This window comes from Meles meles, chromosome 1 (assembly GCF_922984935.1).
Source record: "Meles meles chromosome 1, mMelMel3.1 paternal haplotype, whole genome shotgun sequence".
In the NCBI taxonomy this organism is placed as follows: domain Eukaryota; kingdom Metazoa; phylum Chordata; class Mammalia; order Carnivora; family Mustelidae; genus Meles; species Meles meles.
The window spans coordinates 13,291,559-13,315,889 of NC_060066.1; the positions used below are offsets into that span (position 1 = coordinate 13,291,559).

At 53.4% G+C, this 24,331-nt stretch overlaps 1 long non-coding RNA gene across 7 annotated transcripts in view; it reads right to left on the bottom strand.

Moving 5' to 3' along the window:
• Positions 1 to 24,331, bottom strand: part of LOC123941736 — a 228,741-nt gene that overhangs the window by 30,822 nt on the left and 173,588 nt on the right. For all 7 annotated transcript variants that reach the window (XR_006818347.1, XR_006818346.1, XR_006818345.1 and 4 more), the window contains one exon: positions 2,256 to 2,443. This is a non-coding gene — a long non-coding RNA (uncharacterized LOC123941736). The remainder of the gene's footprint in view (positions 1 to 2,255; positions 2,444 to 24,331) is intronic.

A 24,331-nucleotide genomic window follows, 5' to 3' on the forward strand; every position in this document is an offset into this window, starting at 1 on the left:
GAGACGTTAAGATAGGAAATGTTATCTGGGAACAATGGAACCACCAGACCGTTGTCCTGGCCTGGATCTGACAAGCCGGGATAAGACTCCAGGAAACACGTTCCTCAACAACTGGCCAGAAATGGCCCCAACAGACCCCTGGCCCATGACTGGTTTTGCATCCATTCCCACGTGTACCCTGAAGTGGGCATACAACCACCATATACCAAGAACTGGGTTTGTTAGAGGTGGGGATGCGGGGTGCCTGGGGGGCTCAGTCTGCTAAGCCTCTGCCTTTGGCTCAGGTCACAATCCCAGGGTGCTGGGATCGAGCCCCGCATTGGATTCCATGGGATGCCAAGATGAATAAGGCCTGGTCTTCTCCCTCAGGAAGGCCAAAGACAAGGCAAACAAAGAAGTAACATTTAGATGCCACACTATGAACTAAAATGCCACAACACAATAGCCACCCTGCAATGCTGGCCAACTACACATCAGTCGGCACGCTTTGTGTTTTCTCTTTAAACATCTCAAACCCTCAGTGTCTCCTCCAAGTAAGGGTACTAGCTCCTTCCTACAAATACGGAACCCGCGGCTCCAAGAGGCTAATTACTGGACGCAGATCCCACAGCAGTTAAGAGGCAGGCACATGTCCAGATCCAGAACAGTGCTACTCCTAACACTCCGGCCCCTTGCCCACAGCTCAGCACTACAACCTAGAGTATCTTCACTCACGCACCTCTTACCAGCACAGTGTCTGCACCTGGAGACAGTTTATGCACTATAAGCAGCAGACCAGAAATACAATTAGGCACAGTACCCAGCCTCGGCTTATGGCTCAATACGAATCGGAATCCAAATAAAACAGCATTGGAGGCGCAGACGTGTGAGGTGTTGGACGTCGCAGACCCGGACCTGAGTCTCAGCCTCAGGATTTACACCTCTCTGAATGTCAGGTCCCTCGTCTTAGAAATGGGAACATTACGGGGCATCTGGGTGGCTCAGTGGGTTAAAGCCTCTGCCTTCGGCTCAGGTCATGATCCCAGGGTCCTGGGATCGAGGCCTGCATCAGGCTCTCTGCTCAGCGGGGAGCCTGCTTCCCCCCCTCTCTCCACCTGCCTCTCTGCCTACTTGTGATCTCTCTGTCAAATAAATAAATAAAATCTTTTTAAAAAAGCAAAAACAAAAACAGAAACTATTGAAGAACTTGCTTCTGGCGATTCGCCTTGATGTGTTTCTTCTCTGACTTCCCATTGGATTGGAGCTCCTGAAGGCCAGGCCTCAGGATTCTGCCCCTACACCTGGCACCTGTAGGCCCAGCATGTTTGATGAATGGATCCACAGGTGGATAGAAGCAAGGAAAAGAAAAAAGGAAGAAGGGAGAGAGGGAAGGGAAAAGGAAGGTGTGAAATGTAGGGTTAAAAAGAAAATGTCTATGAGATGAAATCATAGGAAATAGAGATAAAAGGGAGAAGTGGATAAAAGTAAAATGCCCACAGAACAGCTGAAAAAAACGATGGAATACTATGCAGCAGTTTAAAAAGAACAAAGGGTGTGTGGCATGTGGACGCATGCGCGCACACACGCGCGCACACACACAAACACACACACAAAAGACCTGTAAGAGATATTGTTCAATGAAGAATGAGCATATTGAAATATTCGATTATCTGCGGCTCAGAATGCTCTGCAGTCCATGGAGCCAGGCAGACCCAGGGCTGCTGGCTGGAGTGGGGGTGAATTCCGCGGAGATCAGCTGACCCAGCCCACTGCCTCAGGCTGACATTTCCGCCCACGATGAAAGGAAGGCCATGCCCTCTCTCCGGGGCTCCAGGGCACACCAATCTTGTGATTCAGCTTCCAGTCTAGCTTTGCTCCCCCAGTTCCTTGAAAATACTGTACCGATTTCAAGACAAAATAAGTGGAAGGAGCTTCAGTCACCTCCAGGGTTCCCACCTGTGCTAACTCATGAAGGACAACGCCCTCACACTGAGCTGTAAATGAGGACCTATGGGCTCTGTCTGGCTACAGGTTTCACGCAGGGGATGTTGTAAGTATTTCTGAACTCGTTGTCCCCATCTAAAATTCAGGAAATTTCATTACAGTACATAGTCCAAAAACTAACTCGGCAGCCGTGATACCACACAACACAGTAGCTAGCTGGGTGCTGGGGCAGGGGGTGCTTATTGAGGCCTGTACCCTCCCACTGGCCACCATTTCATCCCTCCGAGATCACCCAGCCCAAACTCATCACAGAAAGAGGTCAGGAGACTTACCCAGGTTTACACAGCAAGTCAGGGGCAGGAGGAGACCAGAACTCCATATTCCTCACAGAAAGACCTATGTCTCTTCTGGCTGCCAGTTTGAACCAGTCGCAGCCTTAGAAGTTAGATGATCCACTGACATCTGGCTAGAACGAGGCTTCTGGGATCAAAGTGCAGCTCAGGCAGCAGCAGGATACCTCCTACCACACAGTGACCCAAACATATGATTATCAGCCCAGGCCTGGTCATCAGCAGGACTCTTGCTCAATGTTATTCTTTGCTTCATGGTTTCCACATCCAGAGGAACAATACTTCCCCCAAAATCAACTGTCCCCGGAAACCTACCTACAGAGTTCTTGGAAAATATGGGTTAAACATTTTGCCGCCCCCACCCCCCCCCCCCAAAAAAAAGAAAACCAAGGAACAAAGAGGGTGAGGGAAATTCATCAGCAGGGTCCGGCACTTTTCATTATTCACACCAAACGTTTTTTTAAGTCAACAAGTTCAAATGAACCTGTCCCTTGGGGCTGCAGAACTATTTTTACCAACACTTGCCAGTAAGGAGGCTCCACATGTTTCAATAAATGGAATTAATCAGTATCAGGAGACACAAAATGGCTTCGAGGGGCTGGGAGGTCAGGGGAACTGAAAATGTCCGGGAAGGAAGATGCCGGAATAATCAATTTCTGACACAGGAGAAGGAAGGGCCGGGTGCCATGCCGACGCCCAGAACACTGGGGAGGCTGACACATTGCAACAGATTAGTCAAATAATAAATAAAGGTCCCCCGGGGATCATTTCCCAAACTTCCAGAACAAAAAAGGAGAAAGAAGGCAGCAACCAGTCCTGGGGGATGTCAACACATAGTAAGTGGTCATTATCTATTACACACACACACACACACACACACACACACACACACACGCTGGAAAGCCCAGTGGTCTGCTCCTCTCTGCTCACACTTGCCCTCTTGGGGATCGCACCAGTCTCTTGGTTTAAGTAATAGGACTCCAAAATACATCATCCAAATACTATCCTTTTACTCCATGCATCAGTCTGGGTTCTTCGGAGCAAGAGAAATGTAAATAAGGAACTGACTCACTGAGGTATAGAGGCTGGGAAGACCCCGAGATCATGAACTGAGCTGAAATCAAGAGCTGGACGTTTAACTGACTGAGCCTGTCAAGGAGCCCCCGACACACCAAGTTACTCTTCACATTTAAGACGCATATATCCAGCTACTTCCTGAATATCTCCCTTTGGATGTCTGATGAACGTCTCAAACGTAATGAGTGGAATCCTACCTGCCAAACAAACAAAACACACATTTCCAATCCCCTCACTGATCCCCTAAAAAGAATGAACGGAACTTCACACTCTACTTGCTCAAGGTAAAAACCCTAGGAGTATCCTTTATCTGATACTCTGTATCCAAGCCATCAGCAAATGCTCCCTTCATGATACATTCCTATCTGATCCCTTCCTGTGATTTCTTCTGCTACCGTGTACACACTATTGTCACTCCTTCCCTGGATTTCTGCAAAATCCCTAGGTTTCTGCCAGAGACTCCTAACTGGTCTACCTATTCCCACCTTTGCCACCCTTGGTCCAATTTTCAGCAGAGTGGCTGGAATGAGCCAGTTAAAATGCAAGTCAGATCTGTTCAGCAGCCTCCAATACCCCAATTCAATAGAGAAGAGCCAACGTCCCTGCCCCACACCCTCTGAACCATTTCATCCCTGACTCTCTTCTGCTTTTTGTGGCTAGCCTGCCCTTTCCTTGGGGGAATGCCTGCCCATCTCGCAGTGCCCACCTGGGGCATTTCCTGAAGCCTAGCCAGCACCACCCGGCCTTACACCCAAGCGAGGACACTGAAGGTATCAGTACGGAAACTGGAGGACAATGTGAGTGGCAGCCATGCGCAGCGCTAACTAAAGGAGAGGAGGGTACAGGCGGGGATTTGTGTCTTTGACAGACTTCCAAAGGCAGCTGGTGTGGCTTCTTCTCTGAAGTGCATTTTAAGAGAAGAATCAAGTGGCTTCCAGGCAAGGAGAGGTGGGCGGAGGGGGGGGGGGGGGGAAGGAGGAGAGGTGAGAACCTGTACAGGTGCATGGCAACCTCTGAGCGCTCGCTCACACATCCCCGGCTGGGGGGACCCAGGCAACAGACACAGAAGGAAAACACTGCATTTGGTCATGGCCAGGAGGAAGGGCAAACGCACGGTACCAGTGGGATGGCTTGGCAAGGAGGCCGACCACCCCCCTCCCATCCTCCTGTGCCCCTTCTCCCTCTGACAGGATCTGAGGACAAAGGTTCAAAGGCCGCATGGTGCCTTCCGTGTCCCGAGGTATTGGCTGAAGACTTAGGGATGGAAAGAGGAATCAACATCTTTCATCCTGCAGAGCGTGAGGCTGCCTTCAGAGGACCTGCCCAGCTACTCAGCAGGGTGCTCTGGCAAGGAGGTGAGGTTCAAGGTCCCTCCAGGGCCTCCTCTCACAGGGCCCAGTGAGACTGGCCCTCACCCCTTCTCAGAAACGCCTCTCGGTTAGCAGGACACTGTCTGCTACAGAGCATGTTCTAAGCCATGACAAGACTGTCCCTAGAGGGGCAACTGATGGGAACGGGGCTCTGAAGGGGGCCAAGCTAAGGCTGAGCGGGAAGAAGGCGAGAGGGTGACCTGATTACTTACAGGGTCTTGCAATTCCAGAGAGCCCCGCCCTCGAGCCCGGCAAAGGGCTGCGCCTCTGTCTCAGCACTGGGCACTGCGGGGATTTCGACTGTTTCTCCCACAGTCTCCTGATGGTCACTACGGGTCCTGTTCCTGCTGTGGCCGCGAGCGCTGGTCCCCACGGCATCCTTGCACCCCACGAAGCACCAGCCCCGTGGTGAGCGCTGAATAAATCTGCACTGAATAATAACACCCTTCAGGCGTATGAGAGGGAGACAGGATGGAGATTCCTAGAGAAATCTGGAGCTCTAAGGAACCGTCCACAGACACTGGATCCAAAATGTGATTTCAGGCGGTGGAGGAAGTTCATATCAGTGATTCGTCACTGCGGGTATTTGGGCTGTTTTTCAGCTGGTCAGAAATTCTACCGGAAACTGCACCTTCTGTTTCATTTTCAATAAGGCCACAGAGAGCTCACCAAACGTCAAGTTTCTCTGCTTGATACTGGCCAGAATGTAGTACTAACTCCGTCCAGTTGCAAGGATCAGAAACACCAATGGGTGGATTATTTTTAGGTAAGAAAGTGGGTTTTAGGTAAGAAGGTGGGCAAACGATTCCCAGACAAGTGAAGTCTGTTTATTTGAAACAATTGTCTAACAAGGAGAGCGAATCAGCAAAAGGGATTTCTGGAGTTGCAAAGGCGGGGCCTCGCTGGGCTATACCAGTGGTTCCTAATGGAGGAAGCTGTGGTCCCTCACCCCCCAGGGAACATCTGGCAGTGGCCAAAGGCATTTCTGATGGCCGTGACTAGGGACCGCTGCTCAGCGTGTATAGGCTGGAAAGGAAGGGGCAGCTTCTGGCAGACTTTTGACCAACTGAAAATCCCTGGCCTTTTATATCCTTCTATTCCAGAACCAGGCATAGGTGAGGGCTCACAGTAGGTGGCCCCAAAATATGTTTTGTGTGCCTGAACACATGCACGATAGGGTTATTATACAATCAAAAAGGATGATGAGCAAGAAGGGACCCATCCAAGTACCACGTGAAAAATTTGTCCATCTATACACACGCTAGGCAGAGCTCCTTCGGGGACTAGCAATGGCCATCAGGAGCAAAACGCACTGCTTTTGCTTTGGGCTCTGTTACAGGTTGAACTGTATCCCCCCAAAAGATATTCTGAAATCCTAACCCCGAGTACCTATGAATGCGATCTTGTCTTGAAATGGGTTCTTTGCAGATGCTATCGGGTTAAGATAAGGTATAGCGGATTTAGCGTGGCCCTAAATCCAGGAACTGGTGCTCTTAGGAGGAGAGAGAGGTGCAGAGATTGATACACACACACACAGGGGAGAAGTCCAGGATAGAGTCCACAAGCCAAGGACTCAGAGCTACAGGATTCTTAGCTACACCAGAATCCAGGAAGAGGCAAGGAAAGATCCTCCGCTAGAGCCTTTGGAGGGAGACTGGGGTCTTCCTAACTTGATTTGGGACTTGCCTTGGGACTTCTGGCCTCCAGAACTGTGAGGGAATGAAATTCCGTTGTGTAAGCCAAATTTGTGGTGCTTTGTTATGGCCACCGTGGGAAACCCACGTGGGCTCTAACATCCTGAGCAGATCCTTTGGAAGAAAGGAGAGGGGGAGCGTCAGCCAGGATTCCTCTACTAAAAGTTCTCCTTGGAACGTAATGATCCTGGCCCTTATCCCCTGGCTGAACCACCTTCATGTCCCTGTGACCCCAAGGACCAGATGTCCACAGACTCTAATGCCACTTAAAAACCCAGAGTCTGGGCAGAGTGGGCAGCTGCCAAGGGCTAATGAACACACTGGCCCAGCGCAGTAAATACCGCTGGATGACTGATGGACTCGTCAGTAAGTGAGATGGGTGAGCATGCAGGAAGCTCTCAGAGTTAATTAGCCATCACCTTCCTGTCTACGACCAGCAGGGATTTCCAGATGGACACCTAAGACAACCCTCACTGCACAGTACACTCAGTGGATCTGCTCGCGGGCTCTCTGTCGGGGGGGATCAGGGCAGCTGCAGGACCGAGCGTCATGGTGGGGAAGACTGGGAGGTGCCGGCTCAGGCAACATTTTGCAGCATTCGCCCATGTCTGTGCACCGTGCATGACAACTCCCGATTACAGACATGCAGAGGAGCGGGAACCACTCCCACACTTGCAAGCTGCAGGAACTCAGCTCTGTGAGGGTCGGCGCTTGCCCAGGGACCCATGGTGAGGTAGGGAAGTGGGAGCTTCGAAGCCGAGGCTTCCCACGGCAGGCCCCCGTTCCTTCTCTCCTGCACCGCACAGAGTAAGTGGAATGCACAGTGGTGGCTGATGGACTCCGCACTCTTACAGCCACGTGACAGAAATCATAGCAGGAAAGCAAATCCCGCCAGTATCTCCCATCACGCTGGCATGAAAACTTGAAATTCCCAAAGTGGCCTTTCTGGAAGTCATCTACATGCCCACACATTTGCACATTGTACTCATATGAGATGATGTGCTCTGCCTGCATCACTCAGCATGTCATTTCAAGGATCTCAAAATGCTCGTCTGGCATTCATTCAACCAATTTTATTTTACACCTGCTATCTGCCAGGCACCTTCATGGGCAGTCAAGACAAAATGGTGAGCAAAGAGGACACTGTCACCACCAAAGAAGTAAGGGAAAAAGACCTTAATTAAACAACAAAACAATGACCTTATTTGAAACTCTGGTAAGTCCTATAAAAAGGCAAAGTGTCGAGCTCTAAGAAAGCTTGTAATAGGAACTTCAAAATGGTAATTTTAACGGTCTCAAAATATTGGACCAGGTGGGTAATCATATTTATCTCAACAGTCTCCATTTAATCAAGTTTGGTTTCAACTTTTCATTTTCATAACTGAAGTTACTCTGAAATACCTGGAAATGAAATATCATGATGTCTTATCAGTTATTTGAAAATATTTTGAAAACAAAAAGATGAAGTAAATAAAGCAAACGTTGGTAATTGTTAAAACGGGGAAGGGGTGTATATAGGTGTTCATTATAGCAGTCTCTCTATTTCCCTGGATGCTTGAAATTTTCCATCATCAAAAAAAAATCATGATTTAATAGACATTTGCACAAAATAGGCTTTTTTTTCTTCCTTCGAATTATCCCCTTAGGATACAACTGGCAAATGGCATGAAAAGATGCAGACACCATCAAGGTATTTCTGCATACTACGCTAACAAAACCCATTCCAAACGTCCTACCAACGGCCACAGGCACCCCATCCACGCACCTGCTGTCCTCTGGCCTCATTACAGCAATGGATGGCAATGTTGAACTTGTTTCCTCATTTAATTAGTGTAAATAGGTAAGGTCCATTGTATTTTACATTGCTCCCATTTTCCAGTTAAGCATCTGAACTGCCTTTTCTAACATCAGCGCGCTGCTCAGAGTGCATAAAGGAGGGTCTGAGGAGTCAGGAGGATCCCAGGTGAATCCTAGCTCCTCTGCCCCTTCGGTAAATGCTTTGACAAATACTTAAGTTTCCGGGCTTGGGGTTGCTTCACCTGAGAAATAGGGGTGAAAAGTCTGCCTGGGGTGGGGCAGAGCTTAACGGGGCAGCCTATGGGGAAGGCCTGGGAACACAGCCTGGGAACAGAGTGGATATTCACCGAACCGCCTAGCACCTTCTCTGCCCTGGAGCAGACTGCACTCTCCCACCAGCCAACAGAACCTCACTGCAAGCCCTGATCTCATGCTCCGGTGTGAACACAGGGGCTGCGTGTCGTCGTCACCTCTCAGAGAGCGTCATGTAGGCACAAGATGAAGGGCCGGGGACCAAGAATCTGGGCTGGCTGGAGGCTCCTTCTCTTTGTGGGCTCCCTAGCTCAGCTGGTACGTATGCTAAAACTGCAATGAGCTCTACCCTCTAGATGGACGCATCTTACGACCCAGATGTTTCCAGGCTGCCTGCTCACTCGCCAACACCCCTGCTGACATGGTGGCAAGAATGCAAGCAGACTGTGATAACAACAGGGAGACAAAGACACATTATTTACAGCGGGGGGTAGTGGGGTACAGGGGCGGAGATACACTACAGCAAAGCAAATCAATGCAAACCCTTCCATTCTCCCCTAAATCTATTACAGAACCAAAGAGTATAAACTCCAAAATCACATCTGGGATCACCTCTTAACCTCTTTGTGACCACAGGCAAGTCATCCTCTCTGTTCCTCAGCTTTCCCTGGTGCAAGCAGCGAGAAAAATCCCTCGACTCTGAACGGATGTGTGGGATTAAAGGAGAAACGGTGTTACCCAGTCACAGCGCTACAGAGCACAATCTGTAATATGGGCACAAGGGCTCCAATTTCTCAGGAGTGTGGCTACCACAGAACCCCCAGGAATGCCTGGTTCTGAGCAGCCTGAGCTCCGCCCACTGCCTGGGGTTCCTCGATCCCTGCGTCCCTGGAATGATGCAGCGGACTCTGCCATGAGAAAAGGGATCCAGGTGGCCCGTTGCCAAGGGAGAATCCCGACAGGGGTCTGCAGCAGATAATCCCGAGCAGCATCAACACGGACTGTGCCAAGGAAGGAGCCCCAACTCGGGGCACCTGGATGGCCTGAGGCAGCTCCACACACTCTGCTCACCCCTACGATGCCGAGCACATAGCAGGGGTGAGATACATATTCAAGAGTAGCTTAAAAGGAAAAACTGGGCATTTCTGTGAATTGCACTACCCTGGGAAGATCAGGGGCCAAGAAAACCCATGGGCTTTAGCCATCCCCTATCAAAAGGGCCAGCCCAGGAGCCTCCCCAGCTGTATCCCTGCACTCGGGCAGCCCCACTGGGTGCCTCTCCCATACCCAGCATCCTGCTGACGAAGGAGGAGGCACATGGCAGGGATGAGAAGCTTTGAAAAGTGATGTACCAAAAGGCCCCTCAACCAATGGAAGGTGGAAACAGACTTAAACCAGGGCTTTGGGACTCCAGGAATCTTGCTCTGAACCACTGAGCCACTATGGGTTCCTTCCTTCATCATCATACGGTATGGCAATGATCTGTCCTATGAGTTTCCCTGTTGCTGCTGTAACAAATTACCACCCACATCATGGCTAAAAAACAGCACAAATTCATTCTCTTACAGTTCTGAAGGTCGGGAGACCAAAACAAGTCTTAAGGCACTAAAATCAAGGGGTCAGCCAAGCTGGTCCTTCTGGAGACTCCAAGGGAAAATATGGTCCTCATTTCTCCCACTTCTGGAAGCTGCGGGCATTCCTGGGCTCCTGACTACATCACTTCATTCGGTTTCCATGGTCACAGGGTCACATTTCCCTCTGCTTCCCTCTCCTAGGAACACTTAAGACTACATTAGATCTGGGTGCCTGGGTGGCTCAGTTGGTTGGGCAACTGCCTTCAGCTCAGCTCGTGGTCCCGGAGTCCTGGGGTCAAGTCCCGTGTCGGGCTCCTTGCTCAGCAGGGAGTTTGCTTCTCCCTCTGCCCCCTCCCCTCTTGTGCTCTCTCTCATTCTCTCTCAAATAAATAAACACATAATCTTAAAAAATTAAAAAAAAAAGATTACATTAGCTCCTCCTAGATATGCCAGGATAATCTCAAGATCCTTACTTAATCATTTCTGCCAAAATCCCTTCTGCCCTGCAAAGTGGCAGGCACAGGTTCTGGAGATTTGGATGTAGAGATCTTTGGGGGCCCGTGATGGAGCGAACCACATGTGTTGACATGCCTTTGTCCCACACCACGTGTCACCCTGCCTCCTAGCGCCAGCATACAGCATGATGCCCGCTAGACGGTACGTGCCCAGGAGATGCAGAAGAAGGAAAGCAGGGAAGAAGAAAGGAGGGCCCAGCGTGGGTGCACAGTCCCAAAGTCTGCATCATCCCTGATCCCCCACAAGGGCGAGGGTGAGAGGAGGTTTCACTAACATCTGTGCGGCCCCTGGGCACACTTACAAACTGCCAAGTATTGGCTCCTTCCTGGCCCAAGGACGGAATCCCCGGTGCGCAGTGTGTTTGCTTTCCCATCCCTGTGTGTTCCCACAGCTACTGCTGTCTACACAGCAGGCCGGGGGGCAGCAGGCAGCTCCTTCCTGCGGACTTCCTGGGAATCCAGGCAGGGCTGGAGCGGCCAGCTGGCTCGCTGCTGTGTTCGATGCAGGCACTTTCACTGCAAGAGAAATGACACCTCCGGAAGCCTCCAGGTAACTGCCGCTTCCCCGCGAAACGCCTCCGGTGCCCACCCCACCCCCGCCCCGCCCTCCTCTCCCCTGCCAAGAAACCGTAGAAGTGGTCCCTTCTCAGGACAAAGCCTGCCGCAATGCGAGCTGCAGCTCACGCCTGAGCTTTGCAAACAATGATCTCTATTCTTTTCAGCTATACGGGGGAAGGAAACACTTGTTTCTGCTCATTTCATAGGTGTGGAAATAGAGGCACAAGGCAAAAGTCACCAGCCGGGAAAAGGCAGAGAGAGGATTTCTGAGTCTGTCGAATTCTCAGGCCGGGCTCTTTCCGCGAGGGCACAAATCTGCCAAGCATGAGGGTTAAACCGTGTCCCTGGAGCCACAGGCTTTGTCTGTAGCTGGTGTGACAGGAGGGCTTTCCAGCTTCTAACTCGGAGCTCAGGATGTGGAGCCCAAGCCCTCTGCTGACCCGACAGTAACCCACTTGCCGTCACATTCATGGAGCCACTCTGCTCAAGGAAGTGACATCTCCAGGTGCTCGGCCCAGGGGCGGACCCCGGGGAAAGAAAGATGATGGAGCTACTGTCACTGTCCTCAGAGGGCTTGGTGGACACACACGCGCACACACACACACGCAGACACACACACGCACGCACGCGCACACACACGCACACACAGAGATAAACCTGACCAGTGCTGGCAGCGCTCTGTGGCCCGGGACGGTGTCCTGCTGAGGCGGCGCCCTGACACAGAGGTCGGCGGCCCCAGCTGCGAGGGTGACGAGAGTCTCACGGAGAAGTGGGCTCTGCTCTGAGGTCCTGAAGGATGAAGACTTCTCCAGGGAGGAGAGAATACTGGAGTTCTTACAGGCAAAGGGATCTTCTTCATAAACCTTTAGCTCACCGGGAGGAATACACACCTGGGTTGATGTTCGGCACAGACTATGCAGAGTGGAGTGAAGGAAGGGAAGAAAGAGGAGGAAGAGGAGGAGGGAGGGGGTGGTCTCTTGTTTCTATCTTCCCTGTTTGAGGCTCTGCACTGGGCCTTTTTCAGGCCAAAGGTCAAGGCAAAAAGAGGCAGAGATGGTAATGCCTCCTCCCGCTAGGGAGGTGAGCCGTCGAAGTAGGCGGCTGCCCAGCCTTCCAGTCTGGCCTCCCAGCAGTCCCCTCAGACACGCACCTTGGTCTGGGAAAGCAAGCAAAGCATGGCGAGGGGTCCAGGGCAGCGGGGTAGAGGACAGGGCTCCTCGGGGAAGGGCCTCTGAGACAGAGCTCAAAGACTGCATTTGGCATGTTTATTCCTTGGGACTGGGCCATGGGTGAAGGGGACAGAGGAGGAGGAGCCACAGCTCCAACCATACAATGAGGAATCCCTTCCTCTGAAGCCATTTTCAGAATCAGATCCCTGACTTGGTTTTGATCCTCAAGGCTGGCTATTTAATGGGTGAGGCCCCAGCCCCGCACTATGGCTGTTTTATGGCTGACAGGCCTTGCTGCTCCATGTCACGGCTGTTTGGGAAGCCCCCTGTCCCAAGGGTCTCAACAGAGAATCTGGGGTCTCAAGGGAACCATCTACTATGGTCTATGGGGTTAGCTACCCAGAGGGAAGACTGTGGGGAACCAGAGGCTCTCCTCACCCCTTGGAAGAAAAGGGTCACTGTTTTTCTGTCCTACAGCATCTTTTCCTCCCAGCATCCAGCCTCCAAGAAACACTGAGTCTGCAAACTAGCTGCGCACTCCTCCTGAGTCGGACCTGGGTCCAGGTCTGGGCTCCTCCACACACGCACGCGAGAGACAGGCTGAGGACAGTCATTTGTGGCTGAGCCGCTTCTTGGCTGGCGACCTTGAGAAAGTGGCCCTGCTCGTGAAGCCCCAGGAATCACAGTGCTGACTTCCACCCTTACATGAAGTGCCAGTTTTCAGGACATTGGCAGGCTAGTCTGCTGGGCCCAGGAGATGAAAGACACACAGAGTAGAGTTGAGACAGTTCCAGTCACCCCACAGAGACTAGACAGACCGACCACAGCCAAGCCCAGACATGGGGCATGTCCAGCCAAGATCAGCAGAGCCGCTCAGCCAACCAGCCCAGATTTGCAAGCAATAAATGCTTATTATCAGAACAGTGAGATGCTGTTGCTTGATACGCGGCATTACTGGGTCACTAAGTCTTAAATTCAATCTGTAGGATGAGAGTAATAATAAGGACCTTTGAGGGCCACCGTGCAGATCAAATGAGACAAGTGCTTGCCCTTGGTGAAGGGAGCTGTGACCCCACTACGTTCACAAGAGGATCTGCGATCACCGTGGGATTGATGGCAGAGCGTCAGCCCACCATCCCGAGGGAGCCGGCCAAAGTCAACACCTCTGAGCTTCCGTTTTCGCATCTATAAAACGGAGATCATTGCACTCCCTCCTCACAGTGTCATCATGAAGGTCACACGAGTTAATACACACAAAGCAGTTGAAACGGTGTTTGGCACGTGGTGGAGGCGCCGTGCGGTTCGCTGCCCTCTTGGGGCTGCCGTTCGTACGATGGTTAGACAACCACACAGCAGGCACGTTCAGCATCTCACCTCCTGGAATCCTCACGAGGGCTCTGGGAAGCGTCAAGGGACTTGCCTCGATCTGAAGGCAATGCAGCGCCTGTTACCCCAGGGTCCCAGGCGATGGGCAGGCCACAGCAAGTCCCCAGAGCGTGCCCCCACACCTTACCACACCTGCCGTGACAACCAGGATGGAGGCTGATAAGCTCTTTGCCAGTTCCCAGGCTGTTCTCGTTTCACTTGAGCTGCTTCTGCAGCTTTCGTCCTCTATGGTGCACTCGGCTGGGCAGGCACTCCATGGCATCAGAGGCTCTGCTGGCAGCAACTACTAGGAGCAGCCGTGCCAAGGTCCCTCCCCTCCAGCCCTCAACCCCCAACCAGGCAGCCCGGGAGACTTGCAAAGAGGAGGTGCCTGGCCTTATAACCACTTCAGGTGTTACTGAACCCTCAGCTGCATGGTCTGCTCTGGAACAGCCCAGGTGAGCCAGGCAGGGCCCTATGGCTAGCTTGCTCCTGGACCCATGGTGACAGGTGGATCGCTGGCAACTGATGGAGCCATGGAACTTGATCTCTGCATTTGAGGAAAGGGTTCAGAAAAGCTCTGTGGTGAGGGCACTGCCTGGAATCCAGAGTGCAGAGGTCCCTGCATCCACTCTCCAATATTCAAGTACCGAGCACCTGCTCCAGGCCCTTTGGCTGAGGGATTCAGAGCTAATCTGATCCCGGGTGCCTGGGGGGCTCAGTTGGTTAAGCGTCTGCCTTCTGCTTAGGTCATGATCTCAGGGTCCTAGGATCAAGCTCTGCATTGGGCTCCCTGCTCAACAGGGAGTCTGCTAGTCCCTCTCACTCTCCCTCTTTCTCTCTCAAATAAATAAAATCTTAAAAGGAAAAAAAAAAAAAAAAGCTAGTCTCACCTGGTGCTGTCCTCAGGAGTACACAAGCTAGTGCGGGGGGTGCGTGCGGAGACGTGCTGAACGCCAGTTTGAGGTGTGAGCAAGAAGACCAGGATCAAAGGGAAGCAGACAGTGTGGTTCATTCACTCAATGACTGGTAACAGGGCGCTCACATGACAGGTACTGGGGATACAAGAGTGAGGCCGGCAGACTTGGCCCCTGTTTTGATGGAATGCATCTTCTTGCTAAGTCTGCCTCAGGGAACCACAGACACCTCCACGGACAAGTGTCTGGGTGTCAGCTGTCCCCCAAGCACCTGGGCAAACCTGGCAGGTGCCTGACGGGACAGGGAATCAGCCCAGGCCCCCAGAGGGCAAGCTGGGCTCAGGTACCGGCTCTGGCTCTGTCCAGTGCTCAAAGGCTCAGCAAACTCGAGGAACATCACCAATAACGATGACACATCCCAACAACCGCTTATCCAGTGTTTAGTGTGCTGACCATCAGCACTTCATCCCTCCTCCCTGGACATCAATGCACTGGATGGATGTTCTGTTCTCCCTGTGTACAGAAGAGAAAGTGAGGCACAAAACAGGTAAGCCCCACAGCTAGCCACGGTAGAGTGAGATGCTCAAGCTATGTGTGTAGCCAAAGCCTGTGTTTCTGCTCCCCACCCCACCTAGAGAGCTGAGAACCCAGCCAGGCTGTTCCCGCTGAATGCTCGCTCTCTTCTGTGGGGACCAGAGCTGGGCTTTACTACAGGAAAGGCCTGGGAAAGGACTCTGGGCTGTGGGAACAGTCCAGCCAGCAACCCTGGATAAAGGTCCGTGACAATCAAGGCAAACATCCAGGCCCTGTTGTCCCTGCAGGACTGGGTGCCGGAACAGCCAGGCCCAGGGAGGTGGCAAGGTGGGCAGGAGCCTCCCGGGGCCCTGCCCTGGCCCCAGCTCCAGCCCCGGCCCCTGTGTACTCGGGCCAGCTCCACTGGCTGTCAAGGCTTCAAGGGCTGTGCCAAGCAAGCTGGGGGCCCGGGCTAGGCTGGCTTGCCTGAGATGGAGATGGGAGAACAAAAGGAGGCCATGTGGGCTGGTCTGGCAGGAGCCTGTGGCGGGACGGAGGGCGGGAAAGGGGAGGCGGCGGAGGGAGGGCTGCGGCAAGCCATGCGAGGTGAAGTTGGCACTGAACAGCCAGCAGGAGGTCCCAGCAGGGCGCCCGCACAGTGAGGAACCTGAAGGTGGGGGAGGCAGGTGGCGGTAGCCGGGAGCAGCCCCTTGTGCCTGTTAGGAACCCCCAGGGCTCAAGTAGGCATCTATAGACTTCAGAGAACTCATTCGCTCATTTCTCCACTTCCCCAACGTGGACCAACACCCACTATGAGCCAGACACTCAGGAGTGCCAAGGACCAGCCATGAGCCGGAATGACACGGGTCCCGTCTCAGTGACCCTGCTTGGTGGAAGCTCCTACAGGCCTGGGTCCCTTGGGGTGAGGGCTGGGGAGAGCCTTGTCCCATGGCACAGCAGTTAGGTGCCCACGTGGGACCCACAGACAGAAGGCCTGGGCTCCCTTCCTGACTCCATCCACAATTGTGACCTCCGGCAGGGGTTCACCCCAAGCCTCTGTGCTTGGCACACAGAGTCTCTTTGGTCAATGTCACTGGCAGCCAAGCACATCAGCATGCTGGCAGGTGCGGGAAAGCCCATGATGCAGCAGGGGACTCCTGTCTCCAGGAGAAGTCTCCTCCAACTGTGTCTCACTGGCTCCCAGGGAATCACCGCCACGTGGAGTGAGAGAGGCTGGGATTGTCTAAGCACCCAGACACCTGGGTCCATTGTAACTGTCATAAGAGAACATCAGGGATAAGGAAGTAGTCGCTTAACTGGGGAGATAATGCACACCTTGCCCTCAGCCACACAGGCAGGGAACTGGGATCCCACCATCTCAGTGCCCCGACTTTCCAGCCCGTTCCAAAGACAAGGTCATGCCTGGTCCCTGCCGGAGGGGTCCTCCTGTTCTCCCTGGAGATGACAGCCACACATAAAGGAAACCGGGGGTACCATGCAGAGCAGCTTGCAATCAAGGGTCACAGCAGGTCACACAGGAGAGCTCAGGGTGATGAGGGAACAGAGAGGGGAACCAGGAGTGGCCAGATAGGACCAGAGCTTTGGAGCACAGGCCGAGGAGGCAGGGGCCCATCATATCCCCCTTCGCTAGGTGAGTGAGGGTCATGGAGCAGGGGCTCATGGAGGTCTGTCCTTCCATACCACAGACCCCTGGCTCTGGACGGGGGGTAGCAAAGAGGCTGGAAGGACACAGTCCCTGCAGGGGAAAAGAGCCAGCAGGAAAAGGGCCCCCTAACCCCTGCCGGTCCTGGCAAGCCTGCACAGCACGCTGAGAGGAATAGCGAGCCTCTGGAGGCAGGGAGGCCTGCCTCAACCAGCTGCCTCTACTTACTGTGGAACTTGGGGAAAAACCTTTCACCTCGGGATGCCCAGGCTGTCTTGGGTGCACTATGGGGGCGCATAAAACCTGCTCAGAAGAATAGATGAGACACCACACAGCAGAGCCTAGACAAGAAGTACCTCAGGGAAATACTAGTTCATTTCTTTCTACTCTGACCTTATTTGAGAGCAAACTCCCTGGAGTTAAAAACCCATGGCTTTTTTGATTTCAGTGGCATTACGCAAATGCCAAAGGGAATTAGACAGAAGCCTAGACCTTTAGGGGGAAGACCTGGCTTCCAGTCTCGTTCTACCTGTAAGAACTGGGCAGCGCAGAAAGTCTCCTGGCCTCAGACGCCTGACCTGTAGGAAGTGGGTGGCCATGCTTCGTCCCCAGGGTGTGAGGGACTGGACGTGCACTGATACCAGTGAGTCTTTGCAAGCCAGAAAGCTCTCCGCGTGCTGGTTATGGCAATGCCGCGTAAGAAGGGACCTCGGAACCCATTTCTCTCACAGTTCTGACAGGAAGAGAGCTGCCCTGAAATTCTGGGTGAATTTAAATCATTGCTAATGTCTAATCAAAGGCGGCCAGTGTGTTACCGGAGGTGCTCTCCTGGCCAGAACTGCAGCAAATACTTCTTGATGTGGCAGAGGGGCTGGGATGGTGGGAGGCCAGACACTTGAAGGGGCTGGGATGCTGCCAGCAGGGGCCTGGCTCCCTCCAGGGCCTGAAGGGGGCCTGATGCCGAGCTTCTGGGCCCCTTGCCAGTGTTTGTTCCGTGCACACCAGCGGGGGGGCCTCCTACCTTACCCCAGGGTCACGTTAGACGGTGGTGGGATTATCACCTGCCTGTCAGGTAGCTGAGAGAGCGAGGTACAGAGAGGCCAAGAGACAGGTCTCTGGAGAAGCTGCCAGCCCCAGCAGCTGGCCCCCGAGGCCCGGAACGCCCAGGGCCCAACGGAAAGCATCCTGCTTCCTCTCCCAACTCGCTGAGCAAACAGAGGAGGATAGCAGGTGCCCGGGGCAGCTAGCCAAGCAGGGCTTCTGCCCGCTGCTCCCGCCTCATCCGGCCCAGCCAGCACAAGCCCGCGCCCTGGCCCTGGTCCCGCTCTCACTCCCTGATGCCCAGAGTGGGGGCTTCCCTCCGCAGCCTCTCGGTGGGGTGAAAACAGCAGGGGCCCAGAGGCTCTGGCAAGCTGGGCGTCTTAGTGCCTGTTTCCAGGAGGTGAGGTGCACACCTGGAAACTGCTAATGCCTTCGCTGGGAACCTATCAGGGCATTTCAGTGATGCCACTGACCCATGAGATCTCCTCCAGACACACCGCAGGGCCCAGAAGGGTGTCAGATAACCTGCTCACAGTGCATGGCCAGGGCAAGCCAGGTCTCTGCTCTTGGGGACGGACTTCCTCATGGACACAATGATGGGCTCAGGCCGGTAGCCTGCTGAGATCCCTGCAGGGCGTGATGGGGTGGAAAAGAAGCTGTCTTTGCTGTCAGGAGGCCCTGGACATCAACATTTGTGCTGCTACCTTCTTCGCTGTGTGGCCGTGGGAATCCATTTGATGTCTCTGAGCTGTTTCTTTGTCTTCAAGGTGGGAAGGGCAATTCCTCCCTGCAGTCTCTTGGTGAGAAACAAATGAAAATGGCCAAAGGGGCCAAGTGTGGAGCAAGTGCCCCAAATCGGGGGCTGCTAGACCCTCCGCACCCACGGTAGGTTTTTAAATGATAGTATTTATGTCCAATCATTTTCCTTCTGAGGAAGAGAACAGGCTTGCTCTGGGGGTTGGGACCCAAAGTCCTCACCGGATCAAAAGAGCCTTACTGATCTCTCACTTTCTTACATACAACCAGGACCTGAGCTACTGCACTCCCAACACACACGTGCACACTTTCATATTGTCTCTCCTGCTCTGATTCACTGCCTCACTCCCTCCACGCATGTCCAGCAATGGCACCGCTGCTCCTGTGGGAAACCAAACAAAGGAGGACGGTATGGATCCCACCGATCAGAGAGATTCTGAGTAGAGAGGGGGCCAGCAGCAAGCTGGAAGTGCACAGGGGGCTTTCCTAACGGTTTTCCCCTATCAGATTGCTCAAATAGTCCACAAGGATGAGAAGGACCGGGGAAGGCAAGCAGTGCTATGGCAACCCCTGCCCTCGGCAGAGTTCAAGTCATCTGTTAGTTGTTATTGATGTTCCCATCATATCTACCACCGAGGGAAAAAAAAAAGCTGTGTAACAACGAAAGCTCCATGGCATAGACACTAAGTCCCTGTGTCTGGGAGGCCAGTCAGGTGGCTCTTGTGACCTCTGTGGGGCTCACTCAAGGGTCTGGGAGTTGGCTGGTCTCAACGAGAACTGAATAGAGCCTTGGCAATGTTCTGGGTGTCGCTCCTCCTCAAGGCTCGCCCAGAAATGTCCTTTTGGTGAGGACGGAGGCCCCTCCGTGTAAACGGAGACGCTTCTTCAGAGCTCTCTTTGCAGTTATCTGAATCTGCTTGTGTTGGGCAAACGTGAGTCAGAGAATCGAGCCCAGGGTCCGAGATACAGGGCATGGGGAAAGAGCACGGGCCAGGGGTGCAATCCACTGACCACCGTGCTAAAGGCAGGAGACCTACAACTGCGTCACGGATCGTCTGCAACATGAGAGCCGCTGGCCTGATGCGGCAGCTGGGTCCCCCGCCAGGGGAGACGTCAGTGTGTCCCAGGTACCGACGGCCCTGCCGAGTGTGCAGAGCACCGACGATGCCTGGGAACGATGTCACCCAGGTCTGGTGACCAAACTTTTTTTTTTTTTTTTTTTTTGAGAAAAAGAGGGAGGTAGAGAGAGCACAAGCTTGGGGCAGCAGGGAGAGGGAGAAGCAGGTTTCCTGCTTAGTAGGGAGCCCGACGTGGAGCTTGATCCCAGAATCCTGAGATCATGACCTGAGTGGAATGCAGCTGCTTAACTGACTGAGCCACCCAGGTACCCCCTCCCCCAAACTGTCTTCTCTCCTTGATACAGAATGAGGGCAAACAGCACGGAGTTAGTTAAAATAGCTGGAACCAACTGGCAGCCCTATTTGGGGGAAAGAGTGTGTGAGTTACGCAGTCCCAAAGAAAGGAAGGCAATCTTCCAAGCTCCATAAACCCAGGATAAAGGTCAAGCAAAGTCTCCATGTTAATTGTCCTCCCCTGTTCCCCACCCCAAAATGTCCTCGTTTTACTGGGGATAAGGAGAACACGCAGCAATAAACCACCTCTGTACAGGGTCTGCAGCTCTGCTGTCTCTGCTGGCTGGAGACCAGAGAGAAAAAGGCCCATTAGGGATCGCAGCTCGTGTCCAACCCCAGAGTCAGTGGTTCTGGGCTGGGGCTCAGGAGCTGGTGTTCTTCACGAACGCCCCAGGAACCTCTGCTGCAGCTTCTCCTCAGATCACACTCTGAACCCCTTCTCCCCAAGACAGATGAAGGAACGTGGCTGTCAGATCAGTGCATGCCCGGCAGAGACCCCAGGCGCCCAAGGCCACTGAGTACTCACATTCGAGTGCGGAAACCGGAGTGCCTACAACACCCATGCACGTGCACACACGCCGCACACACTCATCACGAGCACGTGGTGCCGAGCGAGGGGCGGGTCTGTAGTCACAGCAGCTGGCGGTGTTCACGCCCCACAGGGCGAGCACCGCTTCTGGGCTTCCAGTGCTCAGCACGAATCTCCGCCTCTCCGTAATAGGAGGCAGCGGGTATTTTTACCGCTTATCTTTTTCAGGTGAGAAAAATAAGGCACAGAGAATTTAGAGAAGCTGAAGTGTCCAGAGTCCCAGAACTAGGGAGCTGTGGCATCCAGAAGTGTCAGCAGACGTGCAGACCCCAGAGCCCACGTTCCCCGCCCCCATGCCGTGGTCGCACAGGAGCATGAATCCCGCCTGGGGGTGCTGTCCACCACCAGACGCCCCAGCCTAGCGGGTGGCACCCTTATAAAGACGGGACTCAAGTTCCTGAGCTTGCCTGTGGCCCCAGTACCTTAGAGCAAAACTGTTAAGATCAGTAAGTCCTTTCTCTGATCCTTTGTGATGGGAAATGGCTTATGCACGTTGCCTCTCATTTTTTTCTGACAGCCTCTTCATGCCAGTCTCCACTACACTTCCTGTCAAGCCACCCACCTAAAAGGGGGTACCACGAGGAAGGCAGCTACCCCAGGGCCTACTGTGTGCACACACCCAGGCAAGGAACATGCCTTCCTTGGGTCTCCATAGCCTTGCTAGGACCACGCCTACCTGCCGTCCACTGCCCCACTTTTGCAGACAAGGAACTGAAGGAGCCCCAGAGAGGTTAAGCAACTTGCCTGTGGCTACACAGCCTGTCTATGGGCCAGCCCTGTACTTGAACTTCTGTCTCGTCTAGTCTAGATAGAGCTTGATCTCTCACCTCCTCTAAAGTGTGATTCATGCGCCTGTTTCAAGGCCCTTAGGGACTGAACAGAACGTCAACATCCAGTCTGAAAAACGTGATGACCATCTTTACTGGAGGGAAAGGAACTTCCTGTGTAGTTATTATAAGTAATGGTGGGGGGGGGGGTTCGAACTGGGAATAGGAAATATGCTGCTTCCCAGCAAAAGGGTGTTCTGGAGCCAAGGAGATGCTGTTTTTGAAGGCACATTCCAAGGAGGGGTCGGCGGCCTGCAGTCAATGCCCGGGGCTGCTAGGGAGGACCCCGGGCTGTGTGCTGGCTCTGGCTCTCCAGAACGTTCTCTGCGGACGTGGCTTTTGAGGATGGGGACGGGCGTCCAGCCAGCAGCTGACAGGACGCACTCTTTGGCAAGCTTCCCTAGGGTGGGATAAGGAAAAGTTGTTGGTTTTTTTTTTTGATTGCTTTTTTTTTTTTTTTTTAATTTCTTTCCCTTCCTACTCCACGTTTCCCCAACTTGGGGATAAAGAGAAGAAAGAAAGAAAAAGAAAGAGAGAGAGAGAAAGGAAGGAAAGAAGGAAGTAAGGAAGAAAAAAAAGAGCCTCCCTGTCCTGACAGAGGAGAAGAACCCACAAACGGAAAATCTAACAGACCAAAATGAAATTCTAAAATATCACTTCCAATTTGGGCCTGTTCAAAGACCTCAAGGGGCTTACGCCTGCCAGTCTGCTGTGGGGACAGCAGCACTTAGAGGGGGCCCTCTTTGTGCAAGAAGGGACACTGGATGGAGGGTGAGGAGTCCCGGGGAATCTGCACCCAGGGGATTCGGTGGGATCCCATGAGCTCACGGCTTCACACCTCATCATTTCACTTGGGACATCATTCTTGCCACGGCCACCAGGCTCACATCCCTGTGATTATTCAGTGTGAGAATGGGGAGGAAAGCCTTTAAAATGGTAAAGGCCTGCTGTTCACATGACTTGTTAAAAATCGTAACAATCAGCGAACCCCAGCAATCATGTTCACGATGTCCACCCAGAAAAAAAGGCTGTTCTCCTTCTGATGGGTGGAACAAAATGGTGGCTGCTCAGGGGTCGTGACGCTGTAGGCTCTAGAGTATCTGCGTGGCTGGGAGATTGGGCTCTACTCCTAACCAGCTGTGTGACCTTGGGTAAATCACTTCGTCTCTGTGTGCCTGTTTCTTCATCCATAAAGTGTGAACAACTCAGCATTGTTGTAACTATTAAATAGTCTAATCTAGGATGACCCATGCACGGCCAATATGTCTTCACTACTATAGAATTAGTCACACTGATCCTGCGCTATAAATAGTAAAATACTCTTCACCCATGTCCGGGCCATCTCCAGACGCACTGTAAGTGGCTCCTGCAAACATCGGTGCTGTTACCGAAAGGATGCGGTAAAACACCTCGGAGATGCTTGATGACCTTGGAGACAACCCTTATAAAACAGTGCAAGACGAGTCAGTGGAATACTCCCGGAAGAGGCATTGTAATGACTGACAGCGGGCACTGTGCTTAATACGGCCGGCGGGCCCTCGGCGTCCTACTGCCCTTCCCCTTCACCCTGGACATCCCGCGACTGGGTGGTGAGCACGGGTGACGGATGGCGTGTCCGTGGCACCGCAGGAGGGCAGGGAGAAAGGCCAGAAAACAGCATATACAGTCCGGTGGGGGCCGGGCCTTGCGCACCACACAGCTCCGGGGCAGGGCCTCTGGGGGTCCCGGTGAGGCTGTAGGGATGCGCTGGCCCATGAGCCGGGGCCTGCAGTATGGGACAGCTGGGGCATGCCGGGGGCAAGAGGGGGAGGCAGGCGCACAGAGGGAGTCCTAGGGAAGCGGGCTGCAGAGGCCTGTGAATTCTCAGCCAAGGGGTCTGTGTTTGACTCAGGGGAAAAGGACCCCCAGGGAGGGCTGTCACTGGAGCAAAGCCATGCTCCAGAAGGCAGATCAGACAGCACTCTCGAGATTGGGCAGGCAGAGGCAGCAGGTCTAGAGCTGGGGAGAACCCCTAGGAGGTTTAGAGAGCAGCATCAGGGGTCTGACTTTGGGAGCTGAACTCCACATTGTGGTGGAAAAGCCACCAAGTAGCGACTCTTGGTGGCGGAGAGGTGAAGGGTGTGTCAGATGGTGGAGTCGCCTCCCTGGACGGAGCCCAGGGGAGCAGGGCTGGGCCTGGAGGAGGACACACACCAGGGACTTGAGGGTCTCCTGGGAAGGAGCTCACACTCGGCAAGTCAGAACAGAAGGGCCTGGAACCTGCATGAGCTTTTTGCACCTACGGGACAAACAGACACAGTGGCTTCAAACAACACACACGCACTGACTGTCTCAGTCTCCTCGTCAGGCGTGCGAGTTGGCTCAGCTAGGTTCTCGGTCCCAGATTTTGTGGGCTAGATTCAAGGTACTGGTTCTAATTGGGTGGGGGGAAGGGCGGCTATGGGGAGGACCCTCTTCCAAGCTCACTCATCCATGCCCTTGGGTGAATTTGGTTCCCTGCGGTTTAGGACTGAGGGCCCATTTCCTTGCTGGCAGTCAGTGGGGACCACCCTTCTGCCGCCAGACCTCGCACCTGGGCCCCCACATATGGGAACCGGCAATACGCCAACCCTCCTCACACTGGACGTCTCTCAGATCCCTCTTTAGGGGATCTCTCTGATCCCGAAGAAATTCTCTGCATCGTCCAGAATAATCTCCACAGAGGCCCATGGATGAATCATCTTAATTCCATCCTCAAAGTCCCTCCTGCCAGGTAAAAGTAAACATCTCACAGGCCTTGCCCCAGAGACTAGGGAGGCTCTCCTGCCTGGGAGAGCATCTCTGCTACTTACAGGAAACCTGTACACATCACACAATAAATAACCAATACCACCAGCATCGCAGATGAGAGCCCTGCGTTCTAAGGGACCGGGAAAAAGCACATTACCCAGCTTTGGAGAGCAGGCGTGGGGAAGAGAGGAACAGCAGGA